Source organism: Panthera leo, chromosome D2 (assembly GCF_018350215.1).
Source record: "Panthera leo isolate Ple1 chromosome D2, P.leo_Ple1_pat1.1, whole genome shotgun sequence".
NCBI lineage: Eukaryota > Metazoa > Chordata > Mammalia > Carnivora > Felidae > Panthera > Panthera leo.
The window spans coordinates 28,006,766-28,028,905 of NC_056689.1; the positions used below are offsets into that span (position 1 = coordinate 28,006,766).

Sequence of the window (22,140 nt, forward strand, 5' to 3'; positions counted from 1 at the left end):
TGCATTTAACCTTTTCATTAAAACTAAACTGATTCAGTTAAGAATATTAAATTGAACCTCCTACCATTCAGCTATTTTTCATTCTTTTTCAGAAATACTTATAAATAATTTAATCCTTGATCTTTTTTCTTTGACATTTATTCAAAAAATAGTTACTGAGCACTTAGTATATGCTAGCCCTTGTGCTAGATGTCAAGTGTACAGAGGTGAATAGTCCTACAAGGATCTTGTTCTCCTGAAGCTTATGTTCATGTTTGAGGGGGTGGGAGACAATCAACAAACAATAAGCAAGGTAAACAATTGCGCAAGACAATTTCAGGCAATGATAAATGCGATGAAGAAAATACAAAAGTGAAATGTCATAGAGACTTCTTTAGCTTGAGTGGTCAGAGAAGATATTTCTGAAAATGACATTTGAAGTAAATATAAATGAAAAGCATTCCAAACAGTGGGAAGACAGGGAAAAGAAAGTCCAATATAAGTGATAGCTGATCAAAACTAGTCAAAATACCATGAAAAAACCTGGCAAACACTACATTAGCCAAGTGATAAAGGTTAACATCATCAGTAATATCACAGGAGTATCATGTACCCCTTGACATACTGTGACAAGAACAGCACTTCACCTCACTGGTATTCTCTCCCAAAGTCCACAACTCCAGCCTAATCATGAGAAAAACAATAAAGAAAACCAGATTGGGGAACGTCCTATATGGTACCTGAGCAATATTCCTCAAGACTGTTAAGGTCATGAAAAAGGATGGTACTGATAAACTGTCACAGACCAAAGTATACAGGGGAGACATGCATGACAACTAAATGCAATATGATACCCTGGATTGGATCCTGGAACAGAAAGAAGACATTCATGGAAAAATTTGTGAAGTTCAAATAAAACCTGTAGTTTAGGTGACAGTAATGCGTCAATGTTTGTTTGTTCATAAGTGGCAAATGTAAGATATTAACAACAGAGGAAACCAGGAGAAAGGCAGAGGATAATTCTCTGTACTATCTTTACAACTTTTCTGGAAATCTAAAATCATTAATATAAACTAAAAGTTCAGTTTTGTATGCCATGTTTATATATAGCAGCATTATCAACAATAGCCAAACTATGGAAAGAGCCCAAATGTTCATCGACTACTCAGCCATCAAAAAGAATGAAATCTTTCCATTTGCAATGACGTGGATGGAGCTAGATCGTATTATGCTAAGGGAAATAAATCAATCAGAGAATGACTAATACCATATGATTTCACTAATATGTGGAATTTAAGAAACAAAACAGGTGAAAATAGGGAAAGGCAAGGGGAAAAAGAGAAGAGAGGGAAACAAACCACAAGAGACTCTTAACTATAGAGAAAAACTGAGGGTTGATGGAGGGAGATGGGTGGGAGATGGGCTAGACTGGAGATGGGTAGTCAGGAGGGCACTTGTGATGAGCACTGGGTGTTGTATGTAAGTGACAAATCACTGAATTCTACTCCTGAAACCAATATTGCATGTTATGTTAACTAACTAAAATTTAAATTAAAAAAATAAAATAAAATTTAAAAACTAACTAAATAAAAAATAACGTGCTTAGAATAAAGACCCAGCACCTAGTAAGTCTCAATATATGTTGGTCACTCTCACCATTACAGGTAGGGAACAAGAAGTTATTAGGGATAAATGACAGGATTGGGATTTGAACACAAAGTCTGTGTTCTGAACTAGGGAGCTTATGGCTCTTAACTTGGGACTAGTAGTTGCCCTGCCTTCCTCTTCTCTTCCAGGGCCAGCTTTTCTCTCAGCCTTAACTGACCTTAATATGAAAGTTAAGTATATGTATGTTGTATTCATCAAATAATATTTTGTTTGCTCTATCATTCATTAATAAAGTGAATGGAAAAACAAAAACATTCATTTTAAAGAAAACTAACTCAGGGGCGCCTGGGTGGCTCAGTTGGTTAAGTATCCAACTTCAGCTCAGGTCATGACCTCGTGATCAAGCCCCTCGAGTTCAACCTCAAGTTCAAGCCCCACTTTGGGCTCTGTGCTGACAGCTTGGAGCCTGGAGCCTGCTTCAGATTCTGTCTCCCTCTCTCTGCCTTTCCTTGTTCATGCTTGCGCTGTCTCTCTCTCTCTCGCTGTCTCTCTCTCTCTCGCTGTCTCTCTCTCTCTCTCTCTCTCTCTAAGAAAAACATTAAAAATTTTTTTAAAGAAAATTAATTCAAGAGACCTTAACAATAGCTTATGCATTCCATATACAATAACTTATATAATCTTTATAAAACCTCATGATAGATATTATCTCCCATTTTAAAGGTAAGAAGACCAAGAAAGACTAAGTTCCTGAGCCAAGTTACAGAGCTAGAATGTGGCTTTTCTTGTATTGTAACCCAAGGCAGCGTGACTGCTAAGCCATGATCCTAACAACTATGTCATACTCTTTCCTACACTGGAAGGATTTCCTTTATTCGTTACTATACAAGGATGAGGACTTATATAATGGCACAGTTTATAAAGTACTTCTAGATAGTATCTTATTGATCATCACAACACTCTTTGAGTCAGTAAGGCTGGTGTTATTAACCCCATTTTAACTAAATACGTATTTAGTGTAAAGAGATTAAGTGTAAAACACTGAGATCCAAACCAAAGTCTTCTGATTACAAATCCCATGCTTTTTTCACAAGACTCTGCTACCTCAGGATGATGTTGTCTGAGATTAATAAATGGCTGTGCTACTCTATTTTTAGTTCCTTCCTTTCTGAAAATAAAGGCTGTCTGTGACTTCATAAAGGCTTTAGGGGAGATTAACTTCTTTACAAGATGTAGGGAGGACAGTTAGAAGTAGCTGTCAACTAACTCACTGTTCATACTCACTAATTACCCAACACAAGACACTGTGTAGTTTTCTCGGCTTGCTATGATTTCCCCCTTGTATTTCCGGTGTAGGTTCTAGTTCCAGCTCTGTCATTAGCACTGTGATCTGGGTAAGTCTTCTACTTTTTCAGTATCTGTTTTTCCATCTGTAAAAATGGAGTAATGATACTTCTGCCAACCCTCTTATGGGATTGAGTAACTAGCACATCAGAAATGGAATGTAGTTTTTTTTAAAAAAGAGAAATGGAATAGAGTTGAATAGCAGTAGAAAATTATGAAATGAGTACAGAATTATTCTTTTGAAAATATTCCAAAAATAATCTTCTCAATAAAACTTATTAAACCTGGGGTACTGGTTTTGTCCTGTGATGCTGTGAATGGTTTTCATATTTGCCACAATTTAATAACTCTACTTACATTTATGTCAGTGTGACCTGGAGGATAAGTAATTTACTGTTTAGATAGAATGTGCAGTCTTCAGAGGTATAACAATAAAAAGTATAAACATTCAGCAGGAGCTGAAGAAAATCCTCTGCATATTAGAGTATAATTAAAACTAACTACATAATTCCCTCTGAAGTGACCTATGCATTATACTGCTCTATTTAGAATGGCAAGATCGATACGTGGGTAGTTTCTGAAAGGTGAACATACATTACTACAAAGAAAGATAAAGTTCACAATATTATTTCTTTTACTCTGATGATGGCTATGTATAGCTCACTATTAACTGTGGTAACTTTAATGCTATAGGAACTTTGGAACTTAAAAAATTCTAACATATTTTGGATTTTGAGCCTATGCTTTATTAACTATGCCCAAGGCAATTAATTACCAAGTCCTTAATGAGCACTGATACCCCAAATACCAAGCCAATAAATCTGTGAAAAAGGACAGGTTCAGTGAACATAACAAAAATATTATATTATGGGAGCAAGTGGAGCTAAGAAAGGCACATTACAGAGTTTAAGTAAAGGAAATTGAGAAGGCAAGATCACTTCTCCTAAAGGACATCCCAAAGGATAAATTTAATATAGTCAACAGGCACACAGATAAAAGGAGGACTAATGAATGCCATCCTTCTAAATGAAAAGTTCTGGTGGTGATTGTGGTTGTTTTGTGTTAACTGATGACATCATGGGTTCAGAGGTTCATTAAGCTGTTCATTTATCCTAAAATTTCAAATCAGGTCAAAATAGGAATTAAATGGTAGGGTCAATTAGGGATTTCTCTGGACAGAGAAATATAAAGAATTCATCTTCCTAGGAATTGATACTTTTTTAATATCTTTTTTTAAATGCTCCAGAAGAAAAAGCTCACATGAGATTTCCAAGTTTAGGAGACATTAAATGCTTCCAGCTGATGCAGAAACACACAGATGGGATTAAAAAAGACCTTACAAGTCTGTGCAAGTGGGTAGAGAGGCAACATATGAGTTTTAACCCTGGCAAGAGAACAAAATATATTTAGGGATTTTAAAGATCACAAAGTATAAAAAATGGAGACTCTAAGCTATCAGTTAATTAATTCAACCATTCATTCAATAAATACTGTTGAGCCCTTCTATGTATCAGACAGTGCGCTGTTAGGAATACAAAGATAAAGAACTTCTAGATCAGAAGGGGAGACAAATTTATATGAGAGCTACAGAATTATTCATATAATAGAGGAAAGTCCCTTGGCTTGAGGGGATTGAAGAAAATTTATCAAAGGTAACTCTTAAACAGTGAGTAGAAGTTATCCTTGTGCAGAACAGAACAATAAGCAAAGAAAACAGCATGTGCAAAGGCCTGACAAGTGAGAGAGCAAGGAGCATGCAGGCCATGCAGGTGGCATGACAAGTACAGGAAACCTGAGCAGGAATGGTGATGAATCCAGCTAGAAAGGTGAGTGGCTGATACCTCACACGCCATGCGAAAGAACTGCAAGAGCAAGCAGCTCAGGTGTGTATTTTCAAAGATTACTCTAGCAGTGACCTTTTAGATGATTAGAGAAAATGTAATTGCAGTCAGGAAACTAAACAATAATCCAGGCAAGAGACAACAAGTGCCTGAACACTGAATACTATTTCTAGTCTGTAGTAGAATGGATCCAAAAATATTTAGAAGGTAAAAATGGTAAGATTTGTGATATTTATATGGGGAAGTAGAGAGGAGATATTTAGAAGTGTCTAGAAAAATTTACAGCAGTTGTATACACAGTGTGATGCATTTACCAAGATGGGGGAACACAGAATAAATAATATGTTTGGAAAATAGAGGTGAAGTACATTTCATCATCTGCCAAATATGAGATGCCAGAATAATATCCAAATGAAAATATACTATACATGGATCTAGAATTCTGAGAGTCTGGGCTAGAAAGAGAGACCTATGAATCACCAGATCATAATTGGGAGGTAAAGCCATGAGTGCAAAGGTTATAGGGTCTTTGCCCAGGATTAATGTTACAATAAGGAGAACCTGGGAGTGATCATAAATTGTTTCCTGAGAAAGTAAAGCTGGTAATTATATGTGCTAGCCCAAAAGGCCAAATATATATTGCAAATCACCAAGAAAGATATCAGAAAATAATGAAAGAGAGAGAAAGAAAGAAAGAAAGAAAGAAAGAAAGAAAGAAAGAAAGAAAGAAGGAAGGAAAGGAAGAAAGAAAAGGAAAAGAAGGGAGGGAGGGAGGGGAGGAGAGGAGAGGGAAGGGGAGAAAAGGAAAACAAGCAAAAACACAAAAACACATAAAGCTTAAAACCTGAATTACTGTGGATAATTATAGTCATCATACTTTAAGAAAAAAAATTACAGTAGCTTTTTAAAGCAATTTGAAAAGACAGAATGACTCCTGCACCAAGGTGTTAAAAATATGGGATCTGTTCACTTTGAAAAAAAAAAGTTTATATTGGAAGACACATGATTTTAAAAAATCCAGAAATCATGAGTGAATTTGACAAGTTGTTAATGGAATTCTTTACTAAATCTAGAAACAATAGATGGAGGAAGTAGCTTTTTAGATTTGAGTGAAATAAATTAAAAATATATCTGTTCATATTGCTGTCTCCTCCACTTCATTATAATTCCCTTGAATGCAAGCATTATAGTTTACTTATTTTATATTCTCATTATCTATTAGTACATGGCACATATTATGAGCTTAACATATTCTTTGAAGAAACAAATGGACAAATGAGTGAGAAATAAATAATAGGAAGTTAAGGCCAGAAGGGTTAAGAAACTGTATATATAATTACTCCAAGAAATCAGTTTTGTGGCAAATATATATAATACAGAGAGTTTAAAGAAACTAGTGTATGACAATGTCACAGGAAGCTAAAGAATAAAATTAAAATACTTATCTTTACATTAAATTTTAGTGAAGCCATTGGTACAACTACTTTGAAAACTTTACCTATAAAACTGAGCATATATACACCTCATCACCCAGCTACTCCACTCCTAGGAGACAAAACACATATGCAAGTATATTCATATGTTCTTTAAAAGAAATGTGTAAAAGTGTTCATAGATGCACTCTTCTAAGTAGCCCCAAACTGGCAACAACTCAAGTAATGGGAATGAACAAAATACAACTACATGCAACATTATGAAATATGGAACAAAAAACATGAGACACAAAAGAGTACCTGTTATTTGATTCCATCTACATAAAATTCAAACTCAGGCTAAACTAATCTATGGTCTTAGAAATCAGAAATCTCAGCTTTGAAAGGTAATTAGAGATTGGAAAGGGCATAGGGATCCTTTCAGATTCTGGTAATTTTCTGTTTCTTGTTCTGGGTTCTGATTATATGGGTGTGTTTACCTTTGCAAAATTCATTGAGCTGTATGCTTACAACATATGCATATTTCTGTATGTATCTCATACTTCAATTAAAACATTTCTATAAAATCAAGCAAAACAGCAATATTAGTAAAGCCAAACAAATATTCAGTTTGTGACTTCTCTGAGCAAAGGACACTGGTATGAATAAGCTATGGTCTTGGCCTGGCATTGCATTTCCCACGATATTTGGGGAAGGATGAAAATACTGGATATGCATTTCATTGGCAAATATCTTCTACCCACTTTGAGGGCTTTTATTGAAAAAGAAAAAAAATCTAAAGCTTTAAAAAAATAAAAATAAGAAAAGAAACGTTCCATATCCTGGCCATTGGAAGGGCAAAGCCAAAGGATTTTCATAGCAATTGATTCCATGCACCTTTGAACTTTCATTTCAGAAGATCAGAGAACACTTCTTTAACTAAGTTACATCCCTGCCCAAGTGGAATAGCTCACCAGGCACTCTGCTCAACAAAGAGGAACTATATGCAAATTATCAAGTTTCTCTTCCAGGTGTTTAAATGAAGTTTCTGAAGCTGACAAAATCACTCTGGTAGGGGAGGGAAGGGTTATGAAGAACATTTTTTGTTATCTTAAGACTAAGATGTACAGCAGAAAAGCCCATGAATACTTTGCTATTTGGATTCCATTCTTGGTTGGCTTCTATCCCTAGTCTTCCCTCTGCCAAGATGCTGCCTGCTAACTGCTTCACCGGTCACTAGGCAGCTTCATGTTCTATCAGAAAACAAAATAGTGCAAACACCTGCTAATTTATATGTTTTTCTCCAACATAAATTAGGAAGTGGAATATTTAGCCTTAACTGAATTAAGGGATATAAAATGGAAAAAAAAAGTGTAGACTACAGACATAATAAGAAAGTTTTGAGAAAAAAATGGATTAAGAAAATGCAAGATTTTACAATAAAAACATTATTAAGCAATAGAAAGAAACCATTACTGCTTTTCTAATCTTATTTCTCATTTTCCATTTCATATTAATAAGACAAATACACAAAAGGAAAAAATAAAAGAATTCTTCAAATTCAAATAGAAAACTGAGAAACCATGTAATAGTAGTATTAGGATATCTATCACGGTATGCATTCTGGGCCATTAATGCATATCTTGGGTAGAAAAAATATACAAAAGTGAATATTAATAACTCCAAAGATACCTCCTCCTAGGAAAACATTATTAATTAACTCTAATGCAGGCTACAGTGCCCATCAAGAAAATGTATATATAAAGTTCAGAAATGCACTATGTTTGTTTTCTATTTGAAACAAATATACTATATATTACATCACTATTTGCCTCAAATTTATATCCCAAAATAAATTTTTTCTGAAGTCATCTACTATATGATTAAAGTAAAAGAAGTAAACAGGAAAGAAGAAAAATAATGAGCTACTTAAACAAAATTAAGTTGTGCTTCATGCTTTCCTTCCATTTGTGTATATATTTCATCACTAATAAGATTCAAACATCTATAAGTCAGAAAAATTTTACTCTAAAATACAGATTTATTAAAATCTATGAGAGTTAAGTTAGATTTTAACACCTAGTCAAAGATCAAAAATTTCATTTTCCTTACAATTTCTTCCTATTTAAGCTTCCGTGACTAACTTGTGAGAAATAGACCATCATTTTCCAAACATTCTGGTGCATCTCAGAAAGCAAATACTGTAACTTAGTACAAATGGAATCCAAGCCCAGGGGTGTTGATCCAAATTTCTAATTAATAATCCCTTACATCCATGTAGTGGTTTATCCTGTTTAATATGTCTCCAGTCATCCTTTCATGAAGATTTCCATGAGGAGAAAAGTGTCATTATCCCTAAATGTTAAAAAAGAAAAAGGACATTGGTCCAAAGGCACATAAGATTCATAAAAAGTGGTGGTGATGATTGTTTTTATGAAAGCTATCATTTACTGGGGCACCTGGGAAGCTCAGTTGGTTAAGTGTCCAACTCTTGATTTGGGCTCAGGTCATGATCTCACAGTTCGTGGGTTCAAGCTCCACATTGGGCTGTGCGCTGACAGCACAGTCTTCTTGGGATTTTTCTCTCCCTCTCTCTCTTTGCCCCTCCCTGGCTTGCTCTCTCTCTCAAAAAATAAGTAAATAAACATAAAAATTTTTGAAAAAGCTATCATTTACTAAACAGCTATAATGCTTCCTACACTCAAAAACTCTCTAGTCATTTTTCATTTAATATCCCAGCTATGAATAGGATCCAGAATTGGCTCCTGTATTAACACTCTTTCTACCCAACACTATTTTTATTTGCTGTTAGTAGTTTCATCATTTGCTCCCAATGTCTGTCGAAGGACTTTCCTACAACCATACAGTTCTGCGGTAGCCCAACAGAGAATACATATTTCAGGATATCTTCCTGATGAATAATTATAATATGTAATACAACTCAGATTAGAAACACATTCCTTAATTCAGTTTCAGTACAAGACTGATTTAAAAAAATTTGAGGCCACAACTATAACAATAGAAATTAAAGTGTGATCCATAGATCATTATATTGCTCAAAAATATAAGTCAGTGACAATGGGGAAATAGTGAAGCTATCATCTTAGCTATTTCAATCTACCTTTGATAAAGGAAATATTCTAAATATAGCACCTTAGTAATGATAGCTTAATGGTTGATTTTCCCAAAGGGGGATAAAATTGTTTGGCTTTTAGTTAAATCAACAAGTTTGAAAACACCATGCTTTAAGATGTGACTTTAAAGCTAAGGCTAGAGACAAGGCTACAAACTCAGATGTCTCTAAGGTTATAAGCTCAGATGTTTATTCTAAGCAGGAAGCATGAATAGGCCAAATGTAAGTCCATAAAGAGTGGTGTGGTACTCATACACTGTATAATATCTGCCCCATTTAAAAACATTCAAATCCAAATTGGCCAAACAAAAAGAATCCCTGACCTCTGCTCCAAAATGCCAGCACAGATGTTTGTGTCAGCCTTATGAGTGCAGGCTCCATGTTTTATATTCATACCATATGTGTATACGACCTTGAAAAAGATTGTAATGAGATAATGCATGTCCCTGGGCCTGAGGAGCCTACAATAAGCAGAGTGAGGTGGATGCTAAGCAACTCCAGGGCAGGAGGTCTGTCTCATCTTAATAGAATGAGCTTTGGGGTTAAAATTCCAACACACACACACACACACACACACACACACACACTCCAAAAGCAGGAGATTTTGAGTAGAATAATTAAACTTACTTCAGCTACAAAATTGGAATAATAATTCCTACCTTAAAGGGTATTATGAAGTTAAATTATTTAATGTCAAACATTTTTCCAGCATTTACTTCTGACCTCTGTACAGCAAACTATTAGCCATATTCATCCTTAAAATGTTTCTCCCCTTTCTTAGATGACAGTGAATACTAAATTTAAGTTGACATTTGATAGTATTTACATCTCTTCTGATCTCCAGGTTCATAACTCAAGTTGAGTCAAACACATCTGAAATTGAACCTATTGCCTTTCTTACATTTCCCCCCACAAATATGTTTCTCCTCCAACATTCTCAGACTCGCTGGCCCCAATATGCAACTAACCAGAAATCTGAGGCATATCATTGACTCTTCCATTCCCTTATCCCCAGTATTAGGGAAGTTTTGTTATTCTATTCAGTAAATATTTGCCCAATATGCACCCTTTTTTGTCCTCACTACTAGTACTAACCTAGAGGAGAAATGATTAGGGATTAAACTAAGGAAGCGGTTGTGAATACAAAGAGGAAAGAGCAAATTAGAGACACAACTTTTTGACTAATACAACCTTTTCTTTATAATATCATCAGAGGAGTCCCTCCCAAATTCAAATATGATCAATCCTCAATTTAAATTTTTCAAGAGACTGTTAATCCACACATAATAAAACTCATATGTTTTATTATAGACAAGCTTGATCTGGCTCCAGTTTCTGTCTCTAGTCTCATTTCCTACCACTTCTCTCACAGGCACCCTTTTCTCTAGCCATACAGACTCACAGGAGGTCCTGCAAGTGCCTTGAGCTATATGCTAGTCTCCCCCCACATCACCAGGTAAATGTTTATTCTTCCCTCAAGACATCTTGGATTCTCATGTTCTGTCACCCACAGAGGTACTCATGTGCTCCAATAGTGCTTACATGGCACTAATCTAGTATATATTAAACAATTACCATTTGATATAGTTATTCATTGAGAAATCTGTGTTTCTCACCAAATTATGAGTTCCTATTGGAGTCAAAACTATGTCTTAATTCTTCCACCCACTGGGCCTCAAATAGGAGCTGGCACAAAATGACCAATGAATTAAGGACACCTCTCACGACTTCAAAGACACCAGAAAGCTTTGAGGGTTACTGCCATGAAATAATTTACTTTTCCATCAGATAATAATTATACTTTTGGAAAAGGAAATCATAACTACAAAAAGCTAAGATATGTTCATCCTAGAATGAAAATGTTCTTCTTTAATTGTATTTCCAATTAGGCTAACTAGATTTACCTATGAGCTATTCTTCAAAGTGTTCTGGCCTAGTCCTCTACTAAAAAGCTGGTGATACCAGTTCTTTTTTTTTTTTTACCACTTATATTCAATACCATTTATATTACCTGCTATATATGTCAGGCTGTTTTGGAAAATATCTGATTTCTAAACATATTCCACAGCAGGAAGCAAGACATTAAGCAGAATTCAGGTAAAGATGTCCTGTATTGGACATGTTTTTCAGAAGGTTAAATTAGTGTTCCTATGTTAACCAATAATCAGATCCATCTGACTAAGGAAAAAGAAATAACTTAGGTTAATAATATTGTTAAATGTTGAGTATTCTGAGATACTGATTATTTACACAGTGGAACTAAACTAAGCTATGAGGAAATACAAATACAATGTAAAAATAAGCACCCACTCTGAACCTCTGCTCTCTGGAAATTGTTAAATAATAATATGTTACATCAAATGGGTTAAAACTAGTGGAATAGATTGGGATACCATAGGAATTGTAAGGAAAGGCATGGGTAGGTTAAGAAATGCTTCACAGACAGGCAGATGAGCATCTTGAAAATGCTCCAGGTAAAAGAGAACCAAAAAATATGACATTAAAGTCACTCGGCATCTCAAACGTAACGTATCAAAACCCAAGCTCCTGATCCACATATCAAAACCTGAGCCTCTCAATCCACTACTCCCAATCTTCACTAGTTTAGTAAACATCAGTTCTTCCATTTGTCCAGGCCAAAAACCTTGTCATGATCCTCTAATTCTCTTTCTACTTTTCTTCTCTATCTCACATCTAGTCTGTCAGTAAATCCTGTCACCAGAATTTGACCTCTTATTGCCTCTAGAAAGTTATCATGTCAGTGTTTTGCTCAAACCATCCAGCATATCTCTCCAACCTCATCCCTACAACTCTCCTTGCTCACTGTGATCCAGCCACATGGACCTTCTTGCTGTTTCTCTAAAAAGACAGGCACGTCTCTATGTCAGGCCAGCCTGTTGCTGGGACACTCTTCTAGATCCATGTCTGGATCAGTCTCTCACTTCCTTTGAGTCTTTACTCAAAAATAAAATTTTGAGTGAGATCTCCTCTTGTCACCCTACCTAAAAGTTCAACCAACAATTTCACTCTTGATATGCCATATCCTCTCTCCCTGCTTTATCTTCTTCTTGCTATTTATCACTAATATACCTTATACTATAGTTATTTATCATGTTTGTTTTCCATCTTCTCCAATGGAGTATAAGCCCCTTGAAGTGACATGAAAGATACTTGATAATATTTAATTAATTAATGATAATTAACTCAAAATAAAAATTTGCAATTAACGATTTTAACATCTTACTACAGATCACACATATAAAAAATTATCCTGTTACACAGGGATAAAATAGCAGAAAACTGTCTAGTTATACCTGAGAGAATAGATAAAGGGCACAGAAACAGATAGCATGAAACTTCCTGCTCCCTTTTATCTCTCATTCCAGAAACAGATTTTAGAACAGGTTCACCTATATATCATGCGATTTACTAGTGAGTTTTACTTGGATCATATTTCATGCTTACCAGAAGGCATATAGAAAGCTTCTGAACTCAAAACTAATAGCTGTAGTTGAAAGGTCAACTGTGTATGCCTGCCTATTAGAAAGTAACTGGTATTTAAAATCCAGATCCCTAGTTAACAAATATTTTGCCTTACTCATGCCATATGCTGAACATGGATCATCTACATGCAGAGTATTCACTGTGTAGCTTTTGCCAATTTAAATACTCATGTCTCTAGGAATGGCTACAATCCACCCTACTACATAAAATAAATTAGTATTCTTGCACTCTAGAGAAAAGTATGTGTTTAGCACCAAATGGAATCAGCAGATGACTAAATACACTTTTTTTCTGCCTTGTTTCTGTCATAAATACAACAGATGCAAGATGCTGGAATGTGAACAACCCCCAGAAGGTTGGTGTTTTCCTCTAATGCACAAATAAACCATTCAGAAATGCATCCCATATAGTATACTAGAGTCAGGAAGAACCCCTTGGTTTCTTTACTGCCTACAAGATGATTTCATGACTAAATATATCACAAAGGCTTCCATAGTCAAAATGAAGCATAAGGCTACCTTTGATGTTAAACATCACTAAATATCTTATAAATATATAACAATGGTCATTCGAGTCCAAGATAAACAATTGCCACATAAATGATTTGCAGTTACTATAGTTCACAATAAATCTTGAGCATTACCCAAATTCATGACATGGATGACTAAAAGATAAGTTACTAAGAGTAGGACTGTTTCTATATTAAGTATGGGAAAAAATTCTGTTACTAGGAAGGTCTAATTCTCCTCAATATCACCTCTTTTAAAAGCACAGCACACAAAGAAAATGACAGTATATCACCCTTGGTCTAATTGTCCAGCTATGCTCCTCAGGTTCTCTAGCTCCTACTACCCCAATGTGGGTTGAAACTACATTCCCATTTTCATTAACTGTTGACTTTGTAAGGAATACCTACTCAGAAACATTCAATTTCAGTCAAAAAAGACAAAAACATTCTTCAATCTGAAAAAAGGAATCTATGAAAATTCCACAGTTAAGATCATACTTAATGGTGAAAGACTAAAGGCTTTCTCTCTATTATCAGGAACAAGACAAAAACATCCTTTTTCATTTCTATCTAATATTGTACTAGAATTTCTAATCAGATAATTTAAGAAAGACAAATAAATAAAAGGCATCCAGATTGGAGATTAACATGTAAAACTATCCCTATCTGAAGATAACATGATTTGGTATACTGAAAATCTTAAAGAATTCATACACACACAAATACACAAAAGCTATTAAAGCTAATAAACAAGATCAGCAAGGTTGCAAGATATACTATAAATGTACAAAATGATACACACACACACACACACACACTTACAATGAGTGATCTGAATATAAAATTAAGGAAACAATTCTATTTATAGCATCAAAAAATAAAATACTAAGTAATGAATTTAACAAAAGAAGTGCAAGAGTTCTACACTGAAAATAACAAAACATCATTAAAAGAAATTAGAGAAGACTTACTTAAAAGGAAAGACTTTCCATGTCATAGACTGGAAGACTTAATATTATTATGATGGCAATATTCCTCCAAATTCAACTATAAATTCAGTGCAATTCCTATCAAAATGCCAGCCATGTTTTTCTGGAGATTGATAAGATGAACTTAAAATTCATATGAAAACGCAAGGGACCCAACAAACCAAAACAATTAATTGTTTTTGAAAAATTTACAGTTGAAAGATTCACATTTTCCAATTTCAAAAATTTACCAAAAAGCTACAAGAAAATGTGTTACTGGCATTAGTATAGTCTTACAGATCAGGAACAGAATTGAGAGTCCAAAGATAGACCCATACATTTATAGTTAATTCATTTTCAACAAGGGCATCAAGACAACTCCATAGAGAAAGAATAATCTTTATAACAAATAGTGCTGGAACAACTAGATATTTATATGCAAAAGAAGGAAGCTGGACTTCTACCTCATACCATACACAAAAATTAACTCAAAGTGCATTGCGAACCCTATTGTAAAAGCTAAAATTATAAAACTCTTAAAAGAAAACATAGAAGTATATCCTCATGACCTTGGGTTAGACAGTGGTTGCTTAGATATGACAAAAAAAAGCACAAACAATAAGATCAAAAAATATATAAGTTACATTTCATCAAAACTAAAAACTTTTTTGCATCAAAGGATACCATCAAAAAGCGAAAGCACAACACACAGAAAGTAGAAAATTTTTGCAAATCATATATGTAATCAGGGTTTTGCATCTATAATATACAAAGAACTATAAAAAATCAACAGTAAAAACATAATTCATTTTAAAAGTGGGCAAAGGGGGTCACCTGCGTTGCTCAATTGGTTGGGCATCTGACTTCAGCTCATGTCTCTCTCTCTCTCTCTCTCTCTCCCCACCCTCCCTCCCTCTCTCCCTCTCTTCCAAAAATAAATAAACATTTAAAAAAATTTTTAAGTGGGCAAAGGATCTGAATAGACATTTCTCTATAGATGATGAACTGATGGCCAACAAGCATATGAAAAATGTTTACCATCATTAACCATTAGGGAAATGAAAAAGAACCATAATGAGATAATACATTACCTACTAGGATGCTTATGATCAAAAAAACAGACAATAACAAGTGTTGACAAGGATGCAGAGAAAGCAGAACTTTCACATATTTCTAATAGCATTATAAAATGGTACAGCCACTTTGGGCAATAGCCTGGCAGTTACTCAAAGTGTTAGTCATATAATTACCATATGACCCAGCAATCTCTTTCCTCAGTACATACTCAAAAAAAAAAAAATGGAAATATGTGTTCACATAAATATTTATACATGAATGTTCATAGCAGCATTATTCATGATAGTCAAGAATTGAAAACAACCCCAATGTCCATCATTTTATGAATGGACAAATAAAATGGAGTACATCTACACAATGAAATATTGTTTGGTAGTGAAAATGAAGTATTGATACATTCTACAACATGGCTGAATCTTGGAAAGTTTATGCTAAATCAAAGAGGCCAGTCACAAAAGACTACCTTGTATGAGTTCATTTATATGAAATGTCCAGAAAATGCAAAACTATAGGGACAGAAAGTACATTAGTGGTTGCCTAGGGCAGGGGAGTGAGGGGAGCAACTGCTAATGGGTACAGGGCTCCTTCTAGGAATGATGAATATGTTCTAAAGTTAGAAGTACTGATCATTGCACAACTCTGTACACTTTAAGTGGGTAAATGTTATGGTATGTGAATTATATTTAATACAGTAGCTAAAAATACAAAGATATAAACATCAGTATGTCATCAGAAAGAGTAGTGAATGGGTCAGCCTGTCATAATCAGTGAGTCTCGGGCTTGAAGTATGCTAATACTTTGGAAACTCAGAACCAGTGTGGAGAAAGAGGAAGCCAAGATCAAGGGAGACATGGTTTGGAAAACTACTGGTTTAAAGCATCTAAATAGGCCAGATAATACTTGTCAACAAAAATTCATTTCAGTATAAATTACAAATAGAGTGTCTTCTAGAACATACAATCAGATGGCCAGGTCCCAACAGTAAAGAATACCAGATTTGGAGACTAGCAAGGGGGGTGGGGGGGGAGAGTGGCCAGCAGTGTTCATTTAAATATAAATGGGGTAAGGTTCTGTGTCAGAAAATCATTCCATGTCCTTCACCAATGGCCTGGATTTTTGACAAACAGAATCAATCCCCAAGGGAAAAGGATGGTATTTAACATGTGGGAAATTAGAAGCTCACCTGCTATCTGGGGTTTGAAAGAGTCAGTGTTCCTATACCAGATAAAAAAGACACCAAAAAAAATGTGGAGAGGAAGTGGAGAAACAAGGGGTTAATCCATAGTCTAAACAGTGTGAAGAATAGAATTTGGAGGAGGGGTAAGAATAACAATTAATATGCTTCCTCTCCCTTTCTCACTCTCACTCTTCTTCTGCCTGTCTTATGATTAAGTCTTAGGAAAGGCAAACCTCTACAATGGCAGCCATCAAGAAACTCAGCTCTTGGGAATAGGGAATGCAGAGTCATAGGAGGTAACAGGAATTTTAGTACCATAGGAATTCATCAATGTTCCTTGCAGTGTTTTCTCTAACAGAGCAATACCAAAGAAAATCACAAATGAAAAACAATGATGGATGATGATGATGATGATGATGATGATGATGGTTATGATGGTGATGATGATGATGGTGATGATGGTGATGATGGTGATGATGGTGATGATGATGGAGATGCAGACAAACCTTGATGGCAGAACAAAGCAAGAAAGAATTCTGGTTCTATACCTGGGCCAACATAAGAAGGATAGAAAGTGATGCAATATGAGGGCTACTCAAACATCCACAGTTTAGTCCTAATCAGTCAGATTCAGGATCCAGCATACCAGGACTGAATCAGAGGAGACATATATTTTCAGTTATATTCTTAAATCTTTACAAGCTCCTGTGTTGTCCTTTTCAGGATTTACCATCTTGCTACCTTTGGTATGAAGAATACTAGAAGAAAGAAAGCAAGAGGGAGGAAGGAAGGAAGGAAGGAAGGAAGGAAGGAAGGAAGGAAGGAAGGGAAAAGAAGTACAAAGTTGAGTTCATAAAGAAAATGTCCCAAAGTGGGCCTCAATTTCAGTTTAGATTTAGTTCAAAATACATAATGACATAAATTAGTGAGAGGTACTAACAAGTTATAGTATCTAAGAAAAGCCACTCAGACGAAGAAGGGACAAGAGGGAGAAATGAATAAAAACCAACATGTATTAAACATCTATTATATGGATAGCAGTGTTCCAGGTGTTTTCCCTTCCCCTTCCTTATCACCATTCTTACAGATAATAAGAACAGAAACACAGAAAGGTTGTAACTCATCCAAGATCACAGGACAGCTACAATAGTTGGCACTGAAACTTAGATCTTTCTGATCTAAACTGATGCTCTGAGTACAATGCAATGCTATATCTAACACATCTCTCAAACTCATTTTTCTAATATATCAAATGAGATGTCTAAATTTTGAAGTATCACTCTAAAATAACAAATTTTTGCATGGTTATTCCTATGGTATAAAATTACGATAATTTCTAAAATCTATTATAACTCCAAAATTCTCTCATTATGTCTTAATCAAACAGTATTGAGAAAGAAAATTACACAGCCTAAAATCCCAACTATCCTATGTTTCTTCCACGTATTATATAAGCACATAGGCTAATACACTCTATTATATAATGATAACTATGTGTCAAGACTGTTATACTCATCCTATATATATTAAATGTTTTAATCCTAGTAACTCTACAGACCATATTGTTAGCCCTATTTTACAGACAATGTTAAGTAACTGTCTAAAGTCAAAAAACTAGTTAGTTGTAGAAGTGAGATTTAGATCAAATACTCTGGCACCAGAGCCCAAGTGCTTAGCCACTGTAGCCTTCCAATGAGAATGGAAAACGTCCTAGTAGATGTTCACAGTGCTTTCATTTTCTATACAATTTCAATTTGATCCCACTATATTATACTCATTGTATATGCAAATAAAGAATAAATGGCTTGTTCAGTGTAATACAGCTATCAAGTAGCAAAAAACACATCTAATTTTTTTCAGTATGGCATGAAATTCTGCTTAGTAAATTCCTATGACTAAAAACAAGCACCAGAGAAATAATAATTTAAATACAAAATATTATATAGGCATTAGTAGATATAATGGATAAGAGAGACAAGAATAGCAGCAGAAAAATTATGTTTTTCTCCTCTGAAATTCTCATAATTGTTACATTTCATTCTCTTCTCTATCAGTGAACTGAGCTAGACTACACTAAGACCTTTGAATCTTAAAGATTTCAGCCACATAAACCATTAGGAAAAACATTATTTGCCACCACCTTTCCTGTCCTTTGACTCTCTTTCTGCAATTCGGAGTACATTTTTTATGACCACATTGATTGTTCACTAAACTAGGAAACACATTCTTGATACTACAGAAGCAATGTCTTGTCATCTTGGTTTTATACCACGATTATGCTTCACTCTAAATTGTTTACCTAATCACCTCATTGTCTTACCAAATGGCTTCTTTTGATCCATTTTAACATCTAAAGGTATTAGGACATTAAATTTATTTTATTACTAAATTAACACTACATATAAACCATAAAAAATCATGTTGCTTTATGCCTCTTTTTGGAGAAACTAATGGGACACATAAATTCCATTATTCACATATTTATTCATTATGGATGTTTATCTGGATGAAAGATTCAGATCCGTAAGGATGATTTTTTTTTGCTCCAAAACCTTGTTACCCCCACATTCAGTTAAATGACATAAGATAGGATACTCTAGCAATTCTCTTAGGGTTAACTATCTGGGAATTTAACATTGGTTTGAAAAGTTTCCAAGTGATATTAGTCATCTATTTCCCATCAGGAAGGAGAAAGAGAATACAATATAAAATATCCAATCTAAGCTTTAATTAAAATAGTTAAGGATCAAAATAAGGGAGGTAACAAAGCAACAGGGAGGAAAACAGCTGAACTGCAACATTATGGACATTTAAAATACCTAGCAGTATTTTTTAATGAAATAACAAAATTAACATAAATGTTTAAGAGTTTAAAAGAAGTGTTTGGTTAAATAACCATTTAAAATGGCAAAATGCAAATTCTGTTTATTATGTCTTCCTTTAAATGGAAAAAAAGCATCCTTGCTAATATTTTATGATTACATAAGCACTTACTTATGAGTCAGATACTTCACCACTTTCCACTATAAACATATTTACAATTTTAGAATTCTGATAGAGGGTAATCATTTCATAACTATAAAACAGTATCAAACAATAGTGATCTAAATATTTTCTAGAATCATCATGTGATGCTTACACAGCTGGGCTTTTTAAAACCAATGTGTGAGTGATAATTGCACAGCTATAATTCTGAACCTGTTGTTTTAAAAGCAAGCAGGTTATTGGGGAGTTAAAGATGGGATTTGAGATTTTTTAACTCAAAAAATAATCAAGAGAATAAAGTGTATAAAGGCTCGTAGAGTGCAATGTTAAAAGCACAAATTCCAATTTAAACCAGACAAGGCAAAAGCTAATGTTCTCATTGACACATTAATTTTCTCACATTAGACCTGGGCAGTACTCTTGTTTCTAATTACGTTCTTACATGAATGCCTTATTACATAGAAAGTGTGAAATATTATAGGGAGATAGCTTACATCTCTTGGCTTTTGTTTGTTTTATATTCATAGCGATGTTCTCCTCAGGGAGGTTTTATATTTGATAAGGATGCTCTAGCACTGCCTCGGATCCACCAAATACAAGCATGGGTTGTCTTAAACAATGGGTGGACTAGTGTCTTATGCATGGTTTTCTTTCTCATAATTTTGTCACTTAATCATTCATTAAGTCCTCTATCTTTTTAAGCACTTTTTTTTTTTGCTTGTCTTGTTTTGTCGGACTATTTGGATAAGGAAAACTGAATTTGTTCTCTAGTTAAAAGCAATAATGAACACGATACTGAAATTTAAAATAGAACATAGAATTAAGGTTGTACGCAGATTTCCGTGAATATATCTGAAAGCTCTTCTGAAAGAGATAACAAGAAGTCTTCAGTTATGACTTTGAGGATCTGAAAAGTAATAACCATTAGACTCTATTTAAATCACAAAGATTAACAAAACCAACCCAAATGCTCAAGAATTCATGAAGTCATCCATTCTCTCACCATTTATTGAGGGCCTACTGTGTGTCAGACAATCATTGGGCAACTGAGCTGTAGAGATTAAGAAGGATAAGTCCTTCCCTTGCTCCCTCCACAAATGCAATCATCTTCAAAAATCTGTGTTTCATCACTCATTTCAACAATGATTATTTCTGAACATATTTTTCATAATATCCAAATTTTCTTAAAGTAACCATATATAGTTTTCCAAAAGTGAATATCTAGCAATGTTTTATGGCACTTTCTTTAGCCTGTAATTTTTTTTAAACTTCAGTGATATCCAGTTTATGATATCCTGTCCCATGAAAATCAAAACCGTAACTGTTGCATAGATTTTAAAACTCAGTCACTTTTTTGTAAAGAAACATTTAAGCATTCATTTCATTCAGTATGTAACACAAATATGCTTTGTTTTAGGCCAAATATTGTTTTTGTACCAGAAATGTTCAAATATTCTCTAACAATACTCTTCAAAAATACTTACAAATGTTCACATTTCTTTTTAGTTTTTAGCCACTTAATACTATTATAACCCAAGTCCCCATTCTACAGAACCTACATATACCAGAGCAAAACCTAATATATTCAGTCTTTTAGTGTGGCTCTTGGTTGTCTCCCTGTGTTTTTATCCATAAATATTGATGACAGATCTTTACAACACCTTTTTTATCAACTTTAGGACTCTGATAATAAATTTAAAACTTCAAATCCCAACCTTGACCCTAAAGTTGTATTATACAAAAATAAACAACAACAAAAAAGCATTTAGGAAGATCTGGACACAGTCTTGGCTCACTGGCTTCTCAGCAAGCCAACAAGACCTTGAGCAAATCATTTACTTCAGAGCCTTGGATCACTTTACAAAGTGAATAATAATCCTATCATAAAGAGTGAAAAGATTATACTAAGATAATGTGTATATGAAAGTACTTAAATAATATTTATATATATTATATATCTATAAAAATATATATATATATATAGATAGATAGATAGATCCCTGAGATTGCTGCCTGCTCCCTATTTCATTACTATTTTTATACTACTCTATGTTCCAGCTTCCTCGTTTCTAATTCCCATGACCCTCTATGTTTTTGCTTAATTAGCAAACATATTCTTACTTTCAGGATTCCAGATGGCCTTGCTCTCTGACTTTGCCTCTTTCCTACCATCACTCCAATGGAGTAGTCTCATAAGTAGCACAAGAAATTTCCTACAAAGTGTGAATGGAACAGCGTTGGAAAGTCCTCATTTCTAAATACACCTCTATTGGTCTAAGCAGTTCCACCATTATAAATTCATTTCTTTGGATTAAAGCCTAACCTTTTTAGTAGTCCTTTATTGGATGCTAGTACCCCTAAAGGAGCAATTAATCAAGCAAAATACAATTACTTATGCATATTTTATATGCATTAGCACTATGCTAAATAATAAATTAACCTAGTAATAAGTCCTAAATAAGAGCCATGACCTGAAGGGAGAAGGACCACACAAGTTAGGTGTGTCTTACTCAGAGATGATGAGTGAGAAAGTAGGCTAAGAACCTAGGTTTTCAGGAGTGCAAAGTCATGATGAGCAGGGGATGCCACATTTGGAAGAGAATCTAA

At 34.4% G+C, this 22,140-nt stretch overlaps 1 protein-coding gene across 1 annotated transcript in view; it reads right to left on the reverse strand.

Moving 5' to 3' along the window:
* The window catches only part of CTNNA3 (catenin alpha 3), a 1,696,848-nt gene that overhangs the window by 1,307,796 nt on the left and 366,912 nt on the right, over positions 1 to 22,140 (reverse strand). The window lies entirely within an intron of this gene.